The sequence below is a fragment of the Belonocnema kinseyi genome, chromosome 10 (assembly GCF_010883055.1).
Source record: "Belonocnema kinseyi isolate 2016_QV_RU_SX_M_011 chromosome 10, B_treatae_v1, whole genome shotgun sequence".
NCBI classification, from domain to species: domain Eukaryota; kingdom Metazoa; phylum Arthropoda; class Insecta; order Hymenoptera; family Cynipidae; genus Belonocnema; species Belonocnema kinseyi.
Genome location: NC_046666.1, coordinates 42,600,242 through 42,607,914, shown reverse-complemented (window position 1 = coordinate 42,607,914; position 7,673 = coordinate 42,600,242).

Here is a 7,673-nt window from a genome sequence, read left to right as displayed (position 1 = left end):
ACCGGCTGAGGGTTTGAGCTACGCCGAGGTTCTCAAGGACCTCAAGCGAAAGGTTAGCCCTGACGCCCTTGGTGTAAAAATCAAGGGTGTCAGGGAGACCAGGAACGGAGAGGTCCTTGTAGAGCTTGGGCCTACAGGCAAGGGAAGAGCTGAGCTGTCAGCGGCCAAGGAGAAAGGGTGGTGGTTTTTAGTGGGTCCCTTGGTAGCATCGGCGCTGTGGTCTCATTATGTATATTTTCTTATATATATTGGGGTCACTGTGGCGGTGTTATTTAAGATCCCCACACTACCAGGAAGTGCGGACCCTTCCTGGTGTGTTTTTGAACATTTTCCACCAGCCCTCGTAAAAAAAAAAAAAAAAAAAAACCATGGAAGATCAGGTTGGATATGGATGTCAGCAAAGTAAGGTGAAAATTGGGCCGATTAACTCAATATAAAAAAGGAAAAAGAACCAGAAAGCTGATGAGCCATGTTACTAAAATCAGCCACCCTCGGCACATCGACACATTTACACCAGCAATATTGGATGAAATCTCAGACTCTCAACGACAGAGACTTGATGTTCTTACTGCCAGACTACGTCGGTAAAAGAAAAGTAATGCACGAAGGCAACAAAACCAAAACTTTCAGACAGATGAAAGAAGGTTCTATTGTGAACTGAGAGTAAAGCCAAATAACCACCAAGGCATCGAAGCCCCTTAATTGAAAGATATGACTAATTACTGGTCGGGTTTTCGGGGAAAAATGAACAGATGCAATTTGGACACTGCGTGGTTCAAACTGGAGGAAGCAAGAGCAAGCAATAGCCCAGAAATGCATCTGACAAACATCAAAGCTTTAGAAGTTTCAGTGGTCTTGAAGAGGGCAAGTAATTGGAAAGCTCCAGGTCCAGACATGGTGCACAACTTCTGGTACAAGTACCTGACGAGTGTGCATCTGACTTTCTACCAATAGCCTGTCTTCCAACAATTTATAAATGTCTTACAGCTATCAATTCAGATAAGGTATATTCTCATTGCGACGAGAATAAAATTCTTACAGAAGAACAAAAAGGATGTTGTAAAAACTCACGAGGCTGTAAAGATCTAGTCACTATAGACGTTGTTGCCATGACTCAATCTCGTAAGCATCAAAGGAACTTACACATGGCATACATTGACTGCAAGCAAGCGTTTCCTTCCGTGCCGCATGACTATTTGCTTGAAGTCTTAAAACTTTACAAAACCTGCCCACGCATTATTGACTTTCTAAGCCATGCGATGAGGCTCTGGGGTACACGAATCAAGTATTTGGATCATGGACAACCAGGGATAACTAGATCAATACGCTTTACGACGACTATATTTCAAGGAGACTCCTTCAGCGCACCATGGTTCTGTTTAGCGTTGAATCCATTGAGAAAAATACTAACCAGCATGTCTCATGGGTTCAGAATTCATGATAATGAGGATGGTCATCAAGTGACCCATCTTCTGTACATGAATGGCTTAAATCTGTACGCTAATTTTGCCCAGAAACTGCAGCAAGTGATCGATGTCACAAAGCAGTTTTCCAATGATATCTACATGGTGCTCGGAATAGACGAATGCAGAACAGTGCATTTGACCAGAAGGGAATTAGGGAGCGGGAGTTAGAGAACAAGTTCGAGAATTAATCAAGGCAATGGACGTGGGCGAGTTATATAAATATCTAGGTATTCTTGAATCTAAGGGTTATCAACATACGATAGTTAAGACAAGCCTAACGACTACCTTCACTGCGAGACTCAGATTAATTATGAAGAATTTTCTTAACTCGGCAAACAAAATCAGGGCGATCAACACATATGCCATCCCTGTCCTCACGTACTCCTTCGGGCTCATAAAATGGTCTAACACCGACCTTGAAAAGTTAAATAGAATTGATCGCGTAGAAATGAGGAAGCATCGAATGCACCACAGAAATTTAGCGATTGAAAGGGTAGTTCTACCATGACATTTAGGGGGTAGGGGCGTTGTAGATGTCAAAAAACTGTGTGAGTCACAAGTCACAGTTGCGAGACTAATTTAACAGCAAACGATATGTTGCGCTTTACAGTACCATCTGTCAAGCAGATCTTGAATACACGCCTATCAATTTGTTCTCAGTTGGGGCCTTGAATATCGGGGCAGAAACCATAGAGGAATTAGAAATACAATGGAGGCAGAAAGCCATCCATGGCGAGCACCCCAACACGTTAGATCAAAATGAAGCGATAGTGCGGCATCTAATATTTGGCTAAAAAAGGTTGTTCTGTATCCAGAGACGGAAGGATTCGTCATTGCAATACAGGACAAGGTTGTCAGCACCAGAACTTATCGCAAAGACGTGTTACGTCAAGACGTTGTTGACCGGTGCCGATTATGTGGAGATACTAACGAATCCATCGAGCACATTATTGATGGCTGTCGCGTAATGGCTTAGAGAGAATATACGCACAGACGTAATCATGTAGCGGGCATTATACATCAGCAACTTGCCCTAAACCTAGGACTCTAAAAAGAATGGATGCCTTTCTATAGATACATTCCAATGCCCGTTTTAGAAAGCGAACATTACATCTTATATTGGGATGTTACTATCCAAACGGATCATTACATCCAGGCCAATCGACCTGACATCGTGATGCGAGAAAAAAAAGGTGGAAGAGTCTACATCATCGACATTGCTTGTCCGCTTAACCGAAATTTGCAGTCAACCTATACAACCAAGATCCACAAGTATAGCGAGTTAAGGCATGAAGTAAAGACCATATGGAGGAATGTAAATCACGCATCTATTCATCCCATTGTGATTTCGGCTACAGGCAATGTGTACGCAAGATACACTGAAAATATTGAACATTTAGGAGTCAATAGGGTATTGGCAGCAGCTCAGCAGGCGGTTTTATTAAACACCTGTCGCATTGTAAGAAACTTTCTTGATCATCAGGAAGTGAGCGACTAAAAATCATTGGAGTGGCAGATGGTAGCTCTAAGAAAGCATCCAGAGGTGACTGTTGTCACCTCCAATGCTCGTGGCCGCTCGTAATTGTATACCTACAACATTATTACAGGAGATTTCAACCATCGTATTAAATTATTCGAATTAACTTAAAACATTCTAATTTCATCAGCCAATTGACTTAGTCCGTGGCTATGATGTATAACCGGGTTTACCCGAGTAAAAATTTAATAAAAGCAAATAAATAAAAATCGAAGTTTTTTAATAATTTTAAAAGCTTTAAGGAGATAACATTTCTTTGAAAGGTACTTGGGAAAATATTAAATGGTTTAGGTATGATAATCAAACTCGTAAATAACCCCGGGTTTTGGACTGGAGGCTGTGGGGAAGAAATCAGATAGAGAGCTCCTTTTACTCCTACCCGCGGTGTATAGTGGGAGGAAATGTTCTTCTTTCGTTCAAAAATGTCCACAGCCTAATTTTTTGTCTGATAAAATTTTTTTAAATTCTGAGGAGCATCAAGTTCCGAATTTTTTCTCATCTATTTGTTTATTAATAATTTTTCCACTCAGAGTAAGAAAAAACTGAAATTTTGTCCGTAACAATTTTTCAAGCTTTAATAACTGATTAGGTAAACTTTATTTTGTCTTAAATGAATGTTTAGGGACTCATAAAGTACAAATAATTTGTTCATTATTCCATTTGTTTATTATAAACCAATTTTATAAATAAATTGACAAATATTATTATTGTAGGTCAACAATTTTCTTGTTAAAAGTACTTCACATTAATGTAGGTATGACGTTTAATTGCAAAAACAATTAAAAAGCTCATTATAACCATTGTTATGGACAATTCGTTTAGCAAAATATTAAAATTTGAGATTTTTTAAAATAATAATTTCATTCGATCGCCAGAACGAACTCAAGTATTCCTTAAAATAATATATATTTAATCATATTTGACAAAATATAGCAATTAACATTTTTATAAACAAATTATATGAACAAATTCAAAATTTTGGTCCTTTCGCATAGAAAAAAATTTTTTGCACTGGAAATGTCTTAAGCAATTTGACGAATGCCTGCTAGTCGCAAAAATATTTAAGAAGTTAACAATAACCATTGTTATAAATAATGTTCGTGACAAAATATTTAAATTTAAGGTTTTATCCAATTTTAATTTTCTTTAATTGCTAGAATGGCTACGGATATTCATAAACAAATGTATCTTTGATAATATTTAGTAAAATATAACAACTTTAATGATTAGAAATAATTTAAATAAACAAATTCCAAATATTGGCAGTTTCACTTGGAAAAAGTCGGGTTGTCGGATTGTTAGATTTTACAAAATATTATCGAAGATAGATTATTTTCAGGGATATCTACATCCATTTATCCAATGGTTTCAAACATTTTAAGTGCAAAAAAATACTTTCTATCCAATAGGGCCATTTTTTGAATTTCTTTATCTAATTTGTCTAAAAAAATTTAAATTTTTATATTTTATCAAATGTTATTAAATATTTATTATTTAAAGGAATACCTGAAGTCGTTCTGGGGATTGAAGGAAATTATAATTTGAAAAAATCTCGAATTTTCACATTTTTCCTCAAGAAATGTTCATAAAAATGGTTATTATAAACTTTTAAATAATTTTTAGAATCAAATGTCATTCTCTGCTAAAAAAACTTTTTTTATTGATATTAAGACTATTTGTTCATTTGTTCATCAAATTTGTTTATAATAAACAAATGGAATAATAACTAAATTATTTGTATTATATAAGTCCATTAACATTTATTTGAGACAATATACAGTTTTTCTGATCAGTTATTAAAGCGTAGAAAATGTTTATGTATAAAATTTCAGTTTTTCCCTACTTTGAGTGGAAAAATGATTAATAAACAAATTTACATTGTTTCCAATTAGTTCGAAACGAAATATAGAAGATTTTTACAAAAAAAATTTTCAAAATTTGTCCAATCTTTAAGACAACAAAATGTTAGAAATTATTTGATTAAGTTAAAATTTTTTAAATTTCGTAACAAAATTTTGAAGCTTATTAAGAATTTGGAAACATTTCAAGAAAATAAACAAATGCTCTCAAGATTCATGGGAAAATTTCATATGATTTTTAATTTGTTTAAGTGAATTTTAAGAAAAAATTGAAAAAGATCTTAAAACGTTTAAAATTAGGGAATCAAATTTTAAAATAGAATATCAAAGATTTCAAGAGAAACTTTATTAATTTGACAAGATTACAAAATCTTAGATATAATTCTAGTAACCTTAGGAGATATTTAGAAGTTGTATCGATCAAAAAATAATTTCAAACTTTTACAAATATCAGAATATAAAAAGTGTAGATATTCGAAAAAGGAAGCTTTTCAAGATTTTTGAAATTTTCATGACAATTAAAAAATTTGCTCCAGATTCCTAGGGAAATTTAAAATAATTTTTTGTTTTGAAAAAATCATTTCAAAAAAGTATTGTGAAAGACCTCGAAACATTTCAAAATATATAAAGAAAAATTTTAAGAACATTTGGAAAGTATTATAAACATGAAAAGATTAAAACATTTTTTGAGCTAAATTTAGATTTTTGAGAATTAAAAAAAAAATAAGTTTTTGAAGAATTTTGACATGTTTTAAGAGAATAAAAAATGTTCTTAAGGTTTATGGTATGTAAAATATTTTAAAAGAAAATTTTGTAATTTCGGAACATAACTAAATTTTAGAAACAATTCCAATAAAAACTTTTCTTTAGATTTCTAGTGAAATGAAAAATATTTTTTTATTAAAAAAATAATAATTTAAGAGAATATTAAAGAAGATTTCCAAAATTGGCAAGAAAATATGTTAGGACAATTTTTCACATTGAGCAGAATTTAAAAAAATTTTAGGAAACCCTGGAATTATATTAAAAGATATTTAGAGGGCTTATCTGTTGTAAAAATATTAAAAAAAGAATTTCTTAATATTTGGGGAAAATTTTTTATTGATTTTTCATTTAGAGAAATGAATTGTAAGAGAAAATAAAAAAATATTTCAAAATATTTCAAATGAGTACCTACAATTACGAAAAAGAGTTTAAAAGATTGTCAAGCATAATGTTTTAATCTGGTAAGACTAAAAAATTAAAAAACAAATTCGAGTAAATTAAAACAATATTTAGCATATATAGAAAGATACAAAAATAATATAAAATTTGACAAAATTAAAAAAAGATCGTAAACAAAATGTTTATTCTTAAATATCCAAACAAAAACTTCAGAAACTTCTAAAGAGTTTTGGAATTTTTCAGAACAATAAAAAAAATTCTTAAAATGCCTGAAAGATTTGAAATTATTTTTGCCTTACAAAATTAAGTTTCAAAAAAATTTTTTAAATATTTCAAATCATTTCTCCAAATGTCAAAAAAATATGGAAAATTTTATGTCAAAATTTAAGTCAGCTGAAAAGATATTTAAGAATTAATCAGGTCAAATATAAAATTTTTCTTAAAAAATGTTCTAGATTTTTGTCAACACGTGGCATCTTTAAAAATCTTAAAAATTTTTTTACAGAATCTTTGGCAAATCAAATTTATATGTGAGAACAAACTGATAATACGTATTTCCTTTTTCTCAGATCAAAGAGTCTCATTTTAGCTTGAATTTGGATTTCTTAAAACTTTTAATAAATAAATAGTTATTCAAAACTTTTTTTTTGTATTTAAAATTATTTTTCCCTTAAATCCAACAAGTATACGATCGCGTATCACACTATAGATAATACTAGTCTTATTTAACCCTTAAACGGCCAAGTCTTGATCCCATTAAATAAAATTTCAAAAAAATTCAGGAACAATTTATAGTCATTTTCTGATTGATTTTTGCAACCAATATGTTTTTCAAGTTTCACAATTTTCTGGGTTTCTGTGTACGATAACTCAGAACCACCTTTCAAGCTGCGAAATAGTCCATTTTGATCTAATGCACGTATTAGTTTTGTGGAATTCTGAGATCGTTACCTGAAAATTAGGAAAATCGAAAAAAATGATTGTTGCTTAGTTGCAACATTGGCCGTTAAAGGGTTAATTAAACATTAGAATTTATGAAGTAATACTATATCTTCTTTTTAATAAATTCGACAATTTTAAATAATTATAAAGAATATCATGAACGAAGATGAATATTCTGCGTTTCAACAAATGATTTGCATATTAAAAGGAATTTTCTTACTTATGGCTTTAAGGTGTTTGTGGAGGTGTCTATGTTGTTGTCCATGGTGGCTTTCATTATAGTGCCCCTGATGGTGTCCATGGTGAGGTTTATGGTAGAGTTCATCATGGTGGTCATGGTGGAGTTCATGATCGTGTCCATGGTGATGTTTATAGTGGAGTCCACGATGATGTCCATGTTGGCGTCCATGGTGGTGTTTATGATGAATTTCATTATGGTGACCATGGTGGTGCTTATGATGGATTTCATGATGGTGTCCATGGTGGTGTTTATAGTGGCGTCCATGATGATGTCCATGTTGGTGTCCATGGTGGTGTTTATGATGGATTTCATTATGGCGACTATGGTGGTGTTTATGATGAATTTCATTATGGTGTCTATGGCGGTGTTTAGAGTGGAGTCCATGATGGTGCCCATGGTGGTGTTTATGATGGATTTCATGATGGTGTCCATGGTGGTGCTTATAGTGGCGTCCATGATGATGT